Source organism: Ceratotherium simum, chromosome 35 (assembly GCF_057802395.1).
Source record: "Ceratotherium simum simum isolate JZ-2026a chromosome 35, ASM5780239v1, whole genome shotgun sequence".
Lineage (NCBI taxonomy): Eukaryota > Metazoa > Chordata > Mammalia > Perissodactyla > Rhinocerotidae > Ceratotherium > Ceratotherium simum.
Window position 1 is genome coordinate 6,676,133 of NC_141934.1, and position 18,524 is coordinate 6,694,656.

An 18,524-nucleotide genomic window follows, 5' to 3' on the forward strand; every position below is an offset into this window, starting at 1 on the left:
AATTACTAACCATAAGAGAAAAAAATAATAAATAAATTACCTACAATTTTTAAATATTGAGTAACAGATGAGTGACATCAGCAAGATGATGGAACAGGAGGTCTTCCATCCGTGTCCCCACTCAACCACTGTAATTTGGCAGCCACCCATGGCTCCACAAAGTGCCTTTGTGGGAGCTTCTGGATCCAGGTAGGAGATGGTGAAATCCTTTTTTTTTTTTTTTTTTTTTTTTTTTGTGAGGAGATCAGCCCTGTGCTAACATCCGCCAATCCTCCTCTTCTTTTGCTGAGGAAGACAGCCCTGGGCTAACATCTGTGCCCATCTTCCTCCACTTTATATGGGACACCGCCACAGCATGGCTTGCCAAGCAGTGCGTCTGTGCGCGCCCGGGATCCGAACCAGCGAACCCCAGGCCGCCGCAGTGGAGCGCGTGCACTTAACCGCTTGCGCCACCGGGCCGGCCCAAGATGGTGAAATCCTGGTGGAACTCAAGGTGGAGGAAGGGTGTCATGAGAAGGCAGGCAGGTGGCAGGCTCACCACCCGTGTTCCTGGCTACAGACCCAGAACTACGCCATCCCCCTGTGAACATGGCTACATCATTGTGTGTGTGTGTGTGTGTGTGTGTGTGTGTGTGTGTGTGTGAGGAAGATTGGCCCTGACCTAGCATTGTTTGCCAATCTTCCTCTTTTTGCTTGAGGAAGATTGGCCTTGAGCTAACATCTGTGCCAATATTCCTCTATTTTGTATGTGGGACGCTGCTATGGCATGGCTTGATGATCAGTGTGTAGGTCTGCACCCAGGATCTGAACCTGTGAACCTGAACTTAACCACTATGCCACTGGGCTGGCCCTTGGCTACATCCTTTTTTGGCCTTCTTCCTGCCACCTGCACTACTTGCCGTGAGACCCAGCTGGAGTCACTCCTGCCCATGCCTCAGGTAACAGGCCTGACAACCTTGTTCCTGGCTGGGAACCCTGAAACAGCCTGTGACCCAATTCCAGCCCCTCTTAGCCACAGCCCAGGAGCAGTGCTGTCCATCCAGGGACTGGACAAGAGACATGCCCCTCAGTGCCCCTGGAGGCAGGCCTGCTGACCTCAGTCTGACTGTGGATCTTGACGCAGCCCTGAGACCTGACTCCAGCCATGTGCAGAGTGGTCTGCGGGCACCCCTGCCTGCCCGGGAAATGGACTGGGCACATGCCAGTCCATGGCCCAAGAGGCAGGCCTTCAGACTAATACCAGCTGTGGATCCCGAAGCAGACCTCTGTCTCAGTGCAGCCCTTATCAGATCTCTTCCAGGGTCAATCCTGCCCAACAAGGAAACTGTCCAGTGACCAGCATGGAGCTAAACCCATCCAGCCATCTGGTAACAGGCCTGCTGTGTGCAGACCCCACTGCACACCCTGCAGCAGCCGCATGTTTTAGTGCCTACTGACCAAGGTTCTAAAGGCATACCTGTCCACTCAGGGACCAGACACGATCCACAGCCACCTGAGGCCACAATAACAGGCCTGCCAACTGTGGACCCCACCGCAGACCCAGCAGCAGCCACATGACCTGGCTCCAACCCTGGTCACAGAGGCAATACCAACAGCCCAGGGACCCAACAGAAGAAGGTCTTGACCTGCTGAAAGCAGTCCGTAAAGACCGGGAAGGTGAATGCTCTTTCAAATGCACAGACACCAATGCGAGGCTGCATGAATCATGCAGAATAAGACAAATATGACACCAGCAAAGAACTAAGAAAGATCCATAAGTGACCCCAAAGAAACGGAGATCTATGAATTGCCTGACAAAAAAATCAAACTAATCATTTTAAGGAAGCACAACGAGATGCAAAAGAATACAGATAAATAAACAAAATCTGGGAGACAAAGCATGAAAAAAATGAGAAGTTTAATAAAAAATAGACACCATAGAGAAGAACCAAATAAAAATCCTGGAGATGAGGAATACAATGACTTCCAGGCTGCTAAATATAGGTTTTATTTTACAGCATGTATGTTACTGGATATACTAGTGTTACCTGGCATCTGAGTTTGTTTATACCAGGTGCCTGGTGTCATCACCAGTCTCCAATCTAAACCAAGTTCAAGGCCTACAGATTCCCAGGGTACCCTGTTGGTTCATATCTGATAAAGATGTATGTGGGTTATCTTACAGTTTGACTAATTTTGTAGTTGCTGTTGTTGTTGCTGTTGTTATGAGGGTCTCCTGATAGATCCCATAACCACCACTGTACAGCCCTGGCATTTGATGTCTGCATTTATCACGAGAATAAAATGTTCTCAGAACAAAGTGTCCATTGTTCATGCTTCCCACTCTGGGTCCTCATCTGTCCCTTATATTTAGCCTGGAAGTTCATTATTTCTTCTTGCATCTCTGTGATATATTTATGATGAATTTTCCTTTCTATTAGTCTAGGTTTATAATTGTTCTCAGTATGAGGACTGAGACACATAATAGATTACTAGACCAAGGAACTCCCTCTTCTTAGGATTTCTTTCTCTACTCCTAAACTAAGGGGCCCCCAGGACCTGGTATCCCATATATATTGGACCCTGATCACATTTGTTTGGCAAATCCCCCATGGATTTACAATGAAGAGACAACAGAACTTTCTATAATTTTTTCTCTGACATTGGGTTCTCTCTGATAATGAGGGCTAGGCATAGGCTCTGTCCTGTTCTGGGTGCCTGAGTGCAGGTGCCCATCCCTGCTCACCTGGCCCTGCGGAGTTCCTTGGTGTGGGTCGCCCACCATTCTTAGCTCACTTTATTTCCGTTTTAGACACCACAGTCTGAGTGATATTTCAAACACACATATCTGAAAGAGGCACCTCTCTGCTTGCATGTCTCCACTAGGTTCCCTCCCTATCAAAATTAAATAAAAATCTTTACTGTCATTTAATGTCTCCCAAGGTTGGCCATCTTTTCATCCCCAACCTTTTGCCTCACATTTTCTGGAGCCCCTACAAAAGCCAACACAAGTATCTGGTTCAAAGAGAACACTTAACACTGGGCCACGGTGCTCCTTCTCTTCAAGACAGACTTGTCTTCCTGCTCCAGACCTCTGACTTTCTTTCTGGACCAGCCTACACATCCCCTCCTGGAGAAGTGCTAGCCACGGGTAGATAGGTGAAAGTTTATTTCTCTTCTGAAATTGGCCATTCAGCTTCCTGATATCACAGCCCAAACTTTATAGTCCACTCTGGACTTATTGGCTCTAAAGCAGGACCACAGTGCCCCTCTGCTCCTCCTTCCTCTGAGAGAATTTTCCGGATCAAATGCTATTAAGCACCGAGGCTGTGAGCCCCTATAGGACGAAGTTCTCTCCTGCATGATGGGGATCCTTATGCCTGGCTCAGTGCAGCTTCCCTCTTACTTTCACTCATACGTGCTTAACAAATGAAGGGACTGACTGGACATCTGAAAAGTCGTATTTTCTGAATGAACTTAGTAACTTAGTGATGGCATGAAATACATATATTGTAAAAATAATCTCACTATTTTATTCTTGTTCTAATGTATAGCACTGTCTAAGTCCTTCTTTTCTCTTTATTATAGTCCTGTGCCTCATGATGGCATTTCAGTCAATGATGGACCATATATAAGACGTTGGTCTCGTAAGATTAGTACCATATAACCTAGGTACACAGTAGGCTATACCATTTAGGTTTGTGTTAGTACACTCCATGATATTCACACAACGCCACATTTCTCAGATCATATTCCTGTTGTTAAGCGATTCATGACTGTACTGCGGTGTGGTGTTTGTCTTCCTTCAGGTGCATCCACCACATTTTGATTTCTAGTCGAGTTTCTTTATTTCTCCTATAGACTCTGTTTATCCTGGGACCTAGTTAGCCTGTCCTAACACCTGCTTCCCAGCACAGCCTTCCAGTCCCCATAGGGGATGACCATGATCAGGATGTGTGCACCCGTCTGCCTGGACCCTGCCCAGTGGGACAGCAGACGCCCTTCTCTGAGGCCTGGGGTCCAATCTGGAGCCGAGTCAGCCTCCTTGGCCTGTCATGTCCTGTTGGACCATTTTTCTCATTAAGAAAGTGAGAGGTGTAGCCAAGTATGTGTTATCAATTCTCGTTGCATAAAAGAAACTTCTTGGAACATTTAAACACAAACTAGTTCTAGGTTCTGAGGTTCCCTTTAATTGTTCAAAGGGAAATTTTGGGATACTGTGCTTTTCCAAAGCCAAAGGTTTCTAACATGTGGGCAGCATCGAGAACAAGTGGACTGAGTTCATCCTTTACACTTTACTCTTGTAACAATTCTTTGAAATTTTAACAAGAGTAGTTAAATTTTTCATTGAATGTCAGATAAGAGTACCCCAGAGACGTACATCTCGAGGACTCCTGATGAAGTTCCCTTTTATGAGGAGCTGATCATGTTTTCCAAAACATATGATTTAAGTAATCCTGCAGCTCACCCACACCCCACACTGTTCCTAAAATCCCAACCTGGACTCCTCTCTTCCCCAATCCCATTCTTCAGTCCCTCCTACCTCCAACACATGCAGGATCTGACCTTTCTTCTCCACCTCACCCGCTTCCTGCCTCAGCCACGACTCCGTAATGCAACATGTGTGTCAAATCTTCAACCCCACCTGGTCCCTGCCTTCACCCTCACCTCCTCCTCCTTCATCTTCTCTGCAGCACCTGGACTTCATAAACTTAAGTCAGATTCTGTCTCCTCCTTGCCAACACCTCAAATGCTCCCATCTCCACCCTGCCAGGCTCACTTCTCCTCACTCTACTAACACCTTATTTGCGTTGATACTTTTACTTGTTTGTCTTCTTTATTGAGGACACAGCCTGTCCCTATCTCGTTTAAGCTGTATCTAAGTCCTAGAGCCCAGTCTGGCACGTGGTAGGTGTCCACTCAATGGTGTGGCTGGATGGATCTCTGTATAGTCATCCATCCTGAGTCAGCACAGCAGGACTCTGTGTCCCGGGTTCTGACCCAACATGGACTCAGTCCCCGAGGCATCCTGCCTCTAGGTATTCAGAAAATCCTGCTTAATTTGAGAAAATCAATGTTCGCTGACGAGGATTGAATTTCGGGGCAGAATTTTACACAATGAGGACAAATTCTCTGGATAAAGTTCCCTGGAGTTGCCCTAAGACCCTGCTTTCAGGCAAAACAAACAAAGGAAGCAGCTGACATGGCCAAGGAGCGGGGGCTGCACAGGGAAGCGCCATCGCTGGGGGGACAGCAGGTTTGTGTCTCACTTCCCCACAGGCTTGGAGCACTGTGCCAGCACTCAGGCTGCTGTCATAGGACTGACAGTAATAATCAGCCTCGTCCACAGCCTGGAGCCTAGCGACAGGCAGGGAGGCTGAGCTGCCAGACTTGGAGCCCAGATTGATCTGGGACACCTGAGGGTCAATTGCTATTACCATAGATGAGGATTTTGGGGGCTGTTGGTACTAGCGCACATCCTAGCCTCCCCCGTTGTTGGAGTTGCTTTCAGCACAGGAGATGGTGACCCGCTGGTCTGGGGTCCCTGTCACTGAGGGCAGCTGAGTCAGCACAGAATGGGCCCAGGATCATGGAAGTAGGAGAGACACAGAGATGGCGATTCTGTGGTCTAGAGACCAGAGGATGAAGAAGAGCCCCATGCCTCTTCTCAGAGACCCTTCCCCGTCCCTGTATCTAATCACCTGTGCAGTGAATGATGAGGGTGAGGGGTAGAGGGGAGAAGGCCATAGTGGAGATCATCACTGAGTCCTGCCTTCTGTGGCCCCACAGCTGAAGCAGAGCTTCCCACAAACCTCTCTCTTTCCCTCTTAATACTCTGTGAGAAGGAGGGTCCATTCATGCAAATGAAATCCCCTCTGATTTCTATCCCTCAGTGGGTCCCGGGTCAGGTCCCTCTGCATGAAGATGGCTAAGGGGACTGACTAGGGTGAGGCTGTGTGGGACAAAGGGGAGAGGATGTCACAGCTGTGAGCTTGAGTAGAGGGCACCACACACTGCCAGGTGGCTGATCCTAGCCCTGATCATGCATTGACCCCTCAGGAATGAGCCCAAAGTGCCTCCAGGCCCAGATTGTGTGACGTGGAGACCAGAATCCATAAGAAAGAGCTCCTGCCTCCCAACTGCTCTGTCCACTGCCCTCCTTCCCATGTTAGGGCCATACCAGCTGGCTCCTTATATGGCCTCTCCATCACCTCAGGACAGTCTTTACACTCTACTCAGACTTTCCAGGGGTGAGTCTGTCCATGCCTCCCTTGGCTGCTCAGTGGTCAGGACTGAGGCAGTGTCTCTTGCACAGGCTCCTTTTAGATGAGTATCAAGTCAGAGCAGCGACTGGCCTCCATGGAGGCATGTCCCCTTCTGTGCAGGACATGGGTTCTTTCCTCATAGGTGATTCCTCCCTTGACAGAGATTAAGCACTGTATCTCAACACTCAAAACACTCAAAAACTTTGCCTCAAATATCCTATTCTGGTGAACCATAAGTACTTTTATTTTTGTTCTGTTCTTTGATTAAGCTTTATCATTTTACTGGTCTCCTCATTAACATATGAGTTGAATAAAATATTTCACATTTGTTCATTCTTTATTTGTATGCGAGTCAAGCATTTACCTGTTTGAGTGAGGCTTACATTCATCCCAGCTCCAGGACACAGAAAAGGAAGGTGACTGGATAGTTTCACCCGTGACCAGGACCCCATGAGGTGGAGAATCTCAGCAATGACCCCTCAGTGACTTGTTTGGGGACGGGAGCAGAAGGGACCTAGCATGGAGTATGTGTCCAGGGGTTCACGAGCTGAGCCTCTGGGACTGGTCTTCACCTGAGGGACGGAGCAGGTGGACAAGAGGAGCCCAGGCAACAAGGAGCAGTGTTTACTAGTGTGGTTTCTTGAGACTTAATCACCCTTCTCAATCCTTCTGCGAAGACGGTGTCCTTATGAGGAAATTTTGCTGATGTCTACCTCTTCTGAGATTATTGAATTTCAGATTGATCCCTCAGTGATGGGAGTGGGTGTGATTTTACCTGAGATTACTGTTTTGCAGAAGTTTAGAATGGTCAAGGAATCAGAAGCAGAATTTATGCGGCAAGAACCCCTGGCCTGTGTCCCCTCCTCAGCTCCCAGTGTCCACAGTAGAAGACCCAACATGAACTAATGACGAGGGTGGAGGGCAGAGTGATGCACATGGTGGGACCACTTAGGGAAACCTTCTGTTCTTTTACTCTCCTGTCTGGATCCCAATCTCCCAACCATGTGGTGAGCATGTGATTGACCCCAGCTCCAGCTCCAGGGACAGGTCTCCTGTTTCCCAAACCAATCAGACATTCTCTTCCTTGGTCGCCAAATTGGTGTCAGCAGAGATGGTGTGAGTGCTGTGGTCCAGTCCTCACGAACGCCAGTATTCCTGATGAATAGGTCAGGAAAGGCAAGTTTCCATCATACTGGAGGTTTTGTTGTTTGGATGTGATGCCTGGGAGTGAAGGGGCATTTTTGATCCATGTGAGAGATCAGCCTGGGGGTATAGTGGTCATGGAAAATGGACATCTCAAATAAAACTCAGAGAAGGAGTGAAGCCCATTGAGATTCCACACTTGACAACTAGAAACATTCCTGAGTTACCACTGAACAAGGCAGGGAGAATGTTGTGATACTTTCATCACAGGGACAATCTTAGGACGTTAACCCTGCACACTTCTCCCTGAAGTTTCCCCCAATAGAGCAGCTCCTGCACATCCCACCCAGCTCCCAAGTAGCAGCCTCCAAACTTCTTTCCCACATCCCATTCTTTACTTCTTACCTCCAAGAAGCATGGAGACTCTGACCATCCTTCTCCTCCTCACCTGCTCCATCCCTCATCTAGGACTCTAGTCTGACCTTTGTGTCTAATTCACAACCCCTAACTGGTCCCTGCTTTAACTCTCACCTCCTCCTCATTCATTTTCCGTGCAGCTGCTGGACTTCATGAACTTAATCAGATTCAGTCTCTTCCTTGTCAAATTCTCCAATGGCTCCTATTCCCCATCCAAGCCCAGCACATAGTCAGTGTTCAGTAAATGGTGTGGATGGATGGACACCTGACTAGTTGGATATCCTGAGTCACACAAAGCTAGGCTCTGTGTCTGTCCCTGTTTCTGCTCTGATCCATCATGGACTCTGTCCCCACAGCATCCTGCCCCTCATATTGAGAAATACCTGATGAATGCGAAACAATCAGATAATGTTTTGCTGTCAAGGACAGACTTTGGGAGCATAAATTGAGAAGATGGGGCTACATGCTGTACACCATGTTCTTTGGAGTAGGTGTGAGAACCTAGTTTTTGGCCAAAAAAATAAACAAAAAATAGCACAGAAAGCCACACTTCAGTGAGGACACTGTTTGCCCAAGTATGCAAGAGCCAGTAGAGCATTTTCTATGCCTGCCTGGCCCAGAACTTCGCCCTCTCAGGACCAGTTCAACAGAGCCCCTGCTGGTCTCACATCCAGGGTCCCCCAGCCCCTCTGACACCACTCAGCAGCCCTGGAGGGCATCCTAATTTTGCACATGGATCTTTTTGATGTCATTACCCAGACTAGTGGAATGTGTAGGTCCCGCAATAGGGCTGGAGTCTGAGACACCAGGCTGCTAAATACAGGACGTATTACACAATCTTCATGTTAACAGATATTTCAGGATTACATTACATTTTGTTTTGCTTCTCCCATGTGCTACCATAGGACCATCTTAAGCCAAGTTCAAGGCCTAAAATTCTGCTGATGAAAAATCTATCTGGGATATCCCGACAGGCTGACTTATGTTGTTGCTGTTGTTGTGAGGGTCTCCTGTTAGATCCCCACCCCCATTGCACAGGTACTGGCCTTTGATGTCTCTCTTGGCCACTAGAATACAACACCGTCAGAGAAAATGTGTCCTCCCTCCTGCTTACCACTCTGGGCTTTTAGTTGCCCTTAATTGCTCTTCTGGAGATTCATTCTTTCTTCTTTAGAATCTATGATGTGTTTATGATTGTTTTTCCTTTTCAAGTCTAGTTTTATCACTGTTTTTAGTCTGAGGACTGATAAGTAAACCGTTACTATGAACATCCCTGGTCTGTTGAGATTCTTCCTCCCCTCCTTGACTTAGTGGCGTCCAGATCCATGACCCACCCACGCTGGGCCTGACCAGGTTGATGTGGTCACTGCTCCATATGCTGACATTGAAGAAAGGACAGGGCTCTCTACAAATGTTCCTGTTCTATCAGGGTTCTCTGTAATAGTGAAGGTTGGGTCACAGGTTCTGGATCCCAATGAACTGAGATGCCTTCAAACATCCTCCCCAAAATAAAATAAACAAAAAGCTACAGCTCCATAATCATTAAGAATTATAGGAATAAACTGGGTAAGGTGAGCAGGTGATGGGCCTGAGAGCCAGGTTCTTAATGGAAGGGATCCTCTCCTGCCTCTGGGAATCCAGGAGTTCCTCAAGGACATAATCTGAGGAGAAGGAGAGAAACTTTGCTTTTTGAAGGTTTCAGAGCTCAGGTCATGATCAGCAAAGCCTGCACCAGGCTCATGGGACATGTAGGGGACCGAGCAGAGGGGACCTGGGTCTCCTGGATCACACTGACTGGATTTATGTCCTCCATGCCATCCCAGCCAGCATGAGGTGGCAAGATGCTATTATAGCTTCTGGTGACAAAGTAATTTTTTTTGCTTTGCAAAATCAGTAATAAAACGGGTTATTTTCAATGTACTCATAAAGTTAGACTGACTCAAAAGCATCAGTCTCTCTGGTTTTTGTAGCAAAAGTGATAACAGAAGCTAACCCAGGACTGGTGTTGACCACAGACAGGGACAGAGGAGTGATTGGTCAGACTGCGAGGAGTGGAGGGCAGATCCTTTTCTCACTTCCCATGGACTGGGAGTGGCACCCAGATTGTATTCAGTTGTTGACAGTGACAGTCAGCCTCATCCTCGGGCTGGAGCCCTGCAGTGGTCGAGGAGGTTATGTTGACAGACCCAGATCTGGAGATTGGTCTGGAACCCCTGAAGGTCCATCAGTGTTCTCCTAGGTCACAAATGTAGGGGTTCTTCCTCCAAGTCCTTGGTAGTGGTTTCTACAGTAACCTACGATGTTTCTGCTGATTTCCTTACAGGAGATGGTTTGAGTTCTTCTGAAGAGCTTCATGGGTGGATTTACTTCATGGACATGTTGGGGAATTTCTACCCTCTCATATTTTACTGACCTTCTCCTACACCTCATCTAATTGAAAAGCTCCACTGTGATAAAAGAGGAGAGAAGAACTCACATCATTACTTGTAGACTCAGGAAAACCCACGCAGGAGGGTTCCCATGGGACCTGTGTGGGATCAGCTGTAGGAAAGTTATATCTATGGGACCTACTTCACCAAACTTCCCTGGAGCAGGCACAGTGTTTTACTCTCCTTCTCTCTGACATCACAGCTGAAGGCTCAGGTACCCAGTGAGTGTGGCAGGTCACCTCTGTGCCTGGAATCCCTCTCAGGCCTGTATCCTCACAACAGCAAATTACATCTTAGTGTCTTGTCCCTGAACACGGGGAGCCTCAGCCAAATCTGAGCACAGGAGCCTGGGAGGGAAGGGAAGGGCTCTGCTCTGACCCCTCACAGAGCAGAGTCCACGCTGTGGAGGACTGTCCACCTGCTGGGATGGTCCCTGGGTGCCAACCAAGAAGAAATCTAGGAAAGGCTGATTTTCCACCTTTCAAGACAAAAAGCCCAGCCACACAGGCTCTGATTTTATCATGTAAGGGTCACCAGGCAAAGATTCAGTGTCATCATGAGCTTTTTGTTTGATTTGGTTTGATTTTGGTTTTGGTGTTAGTTTTCCTGAGACTTAGAAATACTGAATGGAAAATTGGGAAGACAGCCATTGTGGACCAGAAGCTGCATCCAGGTAGAGGTACTGTATATACAAGTTACTTCAAAGTTGCAGAAGAGTCTATCCCAAGCGCCTGAGCAGGCTGAGGTTTTTGTCCCACTTCCGCATCTGCCTGTGTTACTGTGAGAAGCACTACTGCGCCAGATCGCACAGTAATAGTCAGCCTCATCCTCAGGCTGCAGCCCAGAGATGAGCAGAAGCCCTGCATTGGCCAAAGTGTCTTTGGATCCAGAGAAGTGGCTGGGGACCCCAGAGCCCTGGTGCTTACTTGAGTCTCAATAGAAACTCAGGAGATACCTGGGAGGACTCCCTGGCTTCTGCTGGTGCCAGTGTATGGTATAGTTGCCAACAATGATGTCACTGCTGAGGGTGCAGGTGAGTCTGGCTGATGTTCCAGGAGATGCAGAGAGGGAGGATGGTTGGGTCAGCGCAGACTGGGAGAGGGAACCTGCAAACACGGACACTTGTAGGTGATGGGGCAGAGACCAGGGTAAAGTTTCTCTGGAGTCTGAGAAAGAAGGAACTGAAGCTGGAGGATTCCCTGTGTCCCCGAGGCCTGTCCCTACCTGTGCAGAGAGAGAGGAGCATGAGGAAGAGAGGAGTCCAGGCCATGGTGCACACAGCCCCCTGGTCCCCACAGTGGGCTGGGCTGCCCCAGGCCTCCTTTTGTTCTCCACCTTCTTCCAGAGGAGGGGCTGCCCATGCAAATGAGTTTCCATCCAGTGACTGCCCAGCCCCTCCCTGAGCCCTGGTGCTGGAGCTCAGCTCACACCACAGACTGAGGAGTATGGAGGTTGGCTTCACCCCTTGGGATATCCCTGGGAGGAAGCACCTGCTGAGACAACACAAAGGTCCCTGCTCAGGGGACTCTGCCAGGCCAGAGAAGACACAGCTGCTGAGTTCCCATCAGTAGGACAGGGCCCAGACTGCGGGCCCAGGCTGCTTTGAGTGAATGGAGCAGCTGTGTAGGGACCACAGGGCAGTGCCACACCGCCCCCTGCTGGTATCATGAAGAAAATATGAAAAATGAAAAAAAATTCAGAGAGAACCTCTATTAAAAATTTGATAAAATGCGTAGTTTCCTAGGAAAGTACGATTTGATTGCATCAATCAGAGATAAATCGAGTAAAGAGACCAACTTCCTTACAAATAGTAGAAATTGTTATTATAGAAGTACTCCACAGAATGACATAACATACAGATAGTTTCACAGGGAACATCTAACAAAATTTCAGAGATCAGGTAGTTCCAATTTATTTGTTTCTTATTTTTTATAATATTTAAATACATGAAAATTTCATAGTTCTTTTAGAAAGGAGTTTTAACAGTGATTAGAAAAACTGATAAATTGCACAAAAAGGAAAAATAGAGACCAATAGCATTAAATATTGATACAAATGTTCTAAATAAAATATTAACAAAGGTTTTCCAATACCACTTTAATATATTGAAACACCATTGCCAAGTGTGATTTCTCCCGATGATACAAGTTAGGTTCCACATTAAGAAGTATCTTAATATAATATACCATATTAACACATCAATAGATAAAATCATATCATCTCAATCCATCCTGACAGAACCTGTGATCAAATTTAACACAAATTCCTAATACAAGCCTCATAAAAATTTTAAAAGACAGATACATTTGTAATATGGTATTACCCCCTCTTTCTCACACACACACATAAATTAGTCCTAAAGCTAGCATCTTAGTTAATGGAGTTGTGTAGTGGTTATTTCCACAAAGATCATGAACAGAAAAAGGTGACCCTTACCTCCATCATTATTCAACTTTGTTCTACAAGTAATAGAAACTGCAATTAAAGAGGTGATATCAATGGTTAGGACTTGGCATTGATGGGAACAGACAGGTAGACATTCTTAAAGATCCAGTTGAATGGTTTGGCCTTAGATACTCCACTGTTGGTGCAGAAGTGACAGCAGAGAACTCCCCGATGAGTGTTCAGTCACTAACTGTGACTAGTACTGGTAACAGATAGTGACAAAGGAGTGATGAGTAGAACAAGAAGAGCAGAGGGGAGGTCTTGGCCCACCTGCCCATTTTAGACTCTGAGGCCGTAGCCCAGGTCTGAGGTAACATCTCCTCCCACTCAGGCTGCATCCTAAGTAATGTCAATCACCATATTTGTGTGTGTGTGTGAGGAAGATTGGCCCTGAGCTAACATCTGCCAATCCTCCTCTTTTTGCTGAGGGAGACCGGCCCTGGGCTAATATCCGTGCCCATCTTCCTCTACTGTATATGGGACGCCGCCACAGCATGGCCCGACAAGCGGTGTGTCGGTGCGCGCCCGGGATCTGAACCGGAGAACCCCGGGCTGCCGCAGCGGAGCACGCACACTTAACCGCTCGCACCACCGGGCCGGGCCTTCAATCATCATATTTATGGGGCTTCTGTCTGGAAGCCAGAATAAACCATATGACAGAGGCTTCCAGTACAGAGAGTGGTGACCTTCTGCCCAAGTGACCACTACACTGTGACAGAGAATTGTGAGATTGGTGTCACAGCCCCTGTTCCTTGTGGAAATGAGGAGAAGGCAGGTCCTGTGTTCCCAGGGGCTCCCTTCCCTAAAATCTGGCAAAGGATTCCTGTATAAGGGACTGAAAGAGAAAGACACCATGGGGTCCTGGAGACACCACAGAGCTCTGTCTCCTGAGGTTCCACTGTGGTGATTGTGCCAACAATCTGTGTCTTACCCTCTGTGCTGCTTCTCCAGGAGCTCACTTCCTCCTTGGAAATGCATTCTGGTTTCTCATTGTCTGTCAGCTCTAATCAACATCATTTGGCCAAAGACTCCATAGAGAAAAAGGAGATGACCCAAATTTGAAGGAATGTGGTCAGACAGCAATATCCAATAGCTTATAGGATGATGGGGGCCACACAAGTGAAGAAAAGTCATATATCAATGACGACAGTTTGCCCAACTCCCCAGGAGGCCACTGAGGGGTTTACCAGCTGTCTCGTCAACACCCCCTCTGAGGACGCTACGTTGCTCCCCGTGCTGGCCACAGCACCCACATCCTCCACCACTGTGATATCCCTAAGCACACCTTGCAGAATGCTGTCTTATACAGTAGTCTTTGCTGATGTTACTCACAAGAGAGTGGAAAGAGAAAGGCCTTTCTAGGTCCACCATGGTGATAGAGATGCTCTCACATTTGGACTTTTATCTCAATGGAAAACTATCATTATTTTCAACCTGTCAATCTGCATCCACAGATTGGACAGAGCTCTGACCTTTCCTGCTGTAGCAGACACTGTACGTGGTGTGTGAGAAGACAGTGAGCAGGTGCAATAGGAACACACCATTGGTGACATTGCCCTGTGTGCATGCTGGGGTGTGCATGGAGGGGTTGGGCCAAGGAACCCGAACAAGGCTGTGATATATAGGTCAGGATCTTAGGGAAGGTCAAGTGGTCTCCGTGGCAGATATGAGGAAGAGCCCTTGAGTCAGAGGTCAGGGTATGGGCCAAACTGAGAAAAAGAAGAGAGGCCGGTTGCTGGTGACCCTCGTGAATGCCCACTGGAAGTTGGAGAGGTAGACCATCTGAGAACGTGAATCCAACACCTCCATATGGAAATAGACAATAAAAATCTGGGAAAATAAATATTCCCTTTTTTCTTTTATTTGTTTATTTTTTTGTGAGGAAGATCAGCCCTGAGCTAACATCCATGCCAATCCTCCTCTTTTTGCTGAGGAAGACTGGCTCTGAGCTAACATCTATTGCCAATCCTCCTCCTTATTTTTCCCCTTTTTCTCCCAAAAGCCCCAGTAGATAGTTGTATGTCATAGTTGCACATCCTTCTAGTTGCTGTATGTGGGACGCCACCTCAGCATGGCCGGACAAGCGGTGCCTCGGTGCACGCCCGGGATCCGAACCTGGGCTGCCAGTAGCAGAGCATGCGCACTTAACCGCTAAGCCACCGGGCCTGGCCCCCTAAATATTCCCTTTCTTAAACCTTGAAATCCTTTTTTGTTTCTAATTATTATTGTGTGTGAAGGTACACATACTTACATAGCCGCAAGTATATTGGCAGTGATGTTGCCTGTATACATCTGTTCATTGTGCAGGTCCAGTCTCTTTCACTCATATTATTATTATTATTTGTGTGTGTGTGTGTGTATGTGTGTGAGGAAGATCAGCCCTGAGCTAACATACGTGCTAATCCTCCTCTTTTTTCTTTTTGCTGAGGAAGACTGGCTCTGAGCTAACATCTATTGCCAATCCTCCTCCATTTTCCCCCCCCCAAAGCCCCAGTGGATAGTTGTATGTCATAGTTGCACATCCTTCTAGTTGCTGCATGTGGGACGCGGCCTCAGCATGGCCAGAGAAGCAGTGCGTCGGTGCGCGCCCGGGATCCGACCCCCGGCCCCCAGTAGCAGAGCGCGCGCACTTAGCCGCCAAGCCATGGGGCAGGCCCTCACATTATTATTTTTAATAGTCCTGAATAGTCTACACTATTGCCACTTGGAATCCAGTCCCCGTCCTTCCCATGCAGTGAAATGGTGCTCTGTGAGGTCCCCAAGTGCTGGGTGAGGGCAGGAGCTCAGGGTTTGCATCTCCTTCCCCACTGGCCTGGAGCACTGTGTGAGCACTGAGACTGCTGTCCCACGCTGAGCAGTAATAATCAGCCTCGTCCTCAGGCTGGAGCCCAGAGATGCTCAGGGAGGCCGCCGCTGCCTGGCCTTGAGCCAGAGAATCTCTCAGAGACCCCGGAGGCCTGTTGTTATTCTTAGGGGTCCAGAGTTTGGGGACATGGCCCAGGCGAAGCTGCAGCCACAGTGCTCCCTTCATTGCCAACATTATTGCTGTTTCCAGTGCAGGTGAGTGTGGCCGTCTGTCCCAGGGACTTGGTCACCGAGGGTGGCTGAGTCAGCCCTGCCTGGGCCACAGACACTGTAGGGGACAGAGAGGAGTGTAAGGGCAGGATCCCAGCTCACTGTGAAGGGAGTGGGGGCATGGAGCAGATCAGGGTGTGGATGTCCACCCCCCAGGTAAAGTCGCACTCACCTGTGTAGGGAGTGAGGAGGGTGAGGAGGAGAGGAGCCCAGGTCACAGTGGAGACTCAGGCTCTGATCCCTAAAGCTCTGTTGTGGAGAGGGAGCTGCCCGAAGTCTCTTTATATCTCCTGAAACTCTCATGGGGGCGGAGTGGCCACATTCAGATCAGCCCTCGCTGTCTGTCTGCTCCTGGCCTCCCTGTCCTGGTTCTCATGGGTGGAAGGAGGAAGAGGAGGAGGAGAGGAGCTGACCCAGGAGGCAGAGGCCCTGGCTCTTGATGACCCTGGGTCCTGGGAGGAGCAGTCTCAGGATTGTCCCACAGTATCCCACATGCTCTCATACCCCAACCCCACCTGGCCTGTCTGACACACCTGAGCCCTCCAGTTAGAGGAGCACTATTGTCTTGACGCTCTTTATAAAGCTGCTTCTGATGTCAGAGAGGGACCCAGAGCAGCTGGGATTCTAGACAAAGCAGGTGTCAGGCTGAAGGATGTCCCTGTCACTACAAAGCAGCCCCAGCAGCTTGTCTTTCAGCTGCATCCTCAGAGCACACACAGAATTTTATGATGGTCTACGACAAGTCCAAAAATGGAGAATACTTTCTCTTTCAGTTTTTCATGAGACCTAGAGCCCCAAATTTAATGCACTTATTTTCCTGACACTGTCATCACCAGGAGCTGGAGACCCGTGTGAGATCTGAGGCTGCTGTGTTGGCTCAAGTGCAGCCTCTAAGTCCTTCTTGTTTCTGACCTGACTGGAATCAGCCTCCCTCTGTCCCCACCATTGTCTTACTGGAGACACCGGGTGCCCTGGACAAGGAGCTCCTGCCTGTGAGGACGAGACCAGGCAGAGAGTGTGTCATTAGGAATGGCTCAGTCTACAGCCTGGATGGATCAGAGGAGGGGACATTCTCAGAACGACAGACCCATGCAGGGGCCCCCAACTCTCAGATGCTGGTGACAGAGGTGACAGTGATCACAGGGGAGTGAGGGTGTCGTCAGGGGCCCCAGGGAGTGGTTTATGTCTCACTTCCTCCTGGGCAGACAGCATTGTGTATGCATTGAGGTCTCTCTTATATGTGTGACAGTAAGAATCACCTTGTCCTCAGGCTGGAGCCCACAGATGGTCACAGAGGCCACACTGCCTGACTTGGAGACAGAGAATCATCTGGAAACTTTCAGGGCCTGGTATTCTAAGAGTCAGAGTTTGGGGCAGCACCACAGCACCACTAAGAGCTGGAACCACACACATTACAGGATCCAATGTTGCTGCTGCTCCCAGAGCAGGAGATGGTGACCTCCTGGTCCAGAGTCCTGACACCGAGGATGGCTGGGTCAGCAAAGACCATGCCCAAAATCCTGAAATGAGGGACACAGAGCCACAGAGATGGAGAGTAAGGGCCCTGCCCACAACCCACGCTGGGCATCAAGGAGAAAGAAAGATCCGTGTATCCTCCTAGGGACCCTAACCTGACCCCAGAATCCAGTGTGCTGAGTGAGGAGAGGGGTCCAGACCATGGTGGAGACACCTCCTGAGCTCTCTCTCTATCCCCCAGCTGAGACAGAGATGCCCAAATATCTCTCATCTCTTCCCTCACTCTGATGGGAGCAGGGGCCCTTCATTCAAATTATTCCCTACCCATGCTCCCTGTGATCCCAGCTTGTCTGTGAACCAAGATTCAATCCCCTTTGCTTTGGAAATTATTTTTGGATGACATGGAGCTGGTAACTCCTGATGTGGGCTCATCTGTGAGCTTAGGAGGAAGGATATGCTGGCACCCAGGGACCATTGAGCAGAGGGCACCAGCTAAGCAGCCAGGTGCTGGAGTAACCGCTGTGGTCTCACTGCTTGTGGTTCAGACAAGCCCACAGTGCCCCATGCTGACCCTGGTGCACTTTGCCCCATGTCTGAATTCAGTGTCAATATCCTGCCTCAGCAAGAGGAAGGCCTTACCTGACCATTGCCTTTTCCACTGCCCCTCCTCACAAAGGGGAGGGACCCTCAGCCAGGGTCCCCTCCTCACAAAGGGTAGGGACCCTCACCCAGGGCCCCTCACTAGGCTGCAACATCCTCACCACACTGACCCTCAGTTCCAGAGAGTGACCTCCTCAGATGCAGGACTCACTGATGCTCCTTCAGTTGTTAACATAGTGGATGGTGGAGCCCTGAGAACTGGCCCCTGAGGGAGAATGTGTCCTGCTTTCTCACAGCAGAAGGACAAAGGCCCAGAGACCAGCCACATATCACTGTTCGGGAAGGTAGAGGAGCTCTGCCTCTCTCTGACCCCACTCTCCACTGAGGCAGGTTCAGGCCCCTGGACCCGCCCCCTTTATTCCTCTCACATCCACCTCTGGTGGGGATGGGGGTCCATCAACTAGGAACAAGTGAGGAAGGTATTGAGAAGAGGCCATGTTTTATCATCAGAAAGACAGAAGTCTGCTGCTCTGGGTCCCACCTCTCACCACAGCTGTCCCAGGATGATGCTGGGGCTGGAGACCTAAGAACCAAAGGGTTGGGTTTCCTTGAAGAGGGCAGGGTCCTGAGGATGGAGCTGAGACCCTGGTGGGAGGGAGAGACTGAGGAGGGGGTAAGGATTGAGACTCCCAGG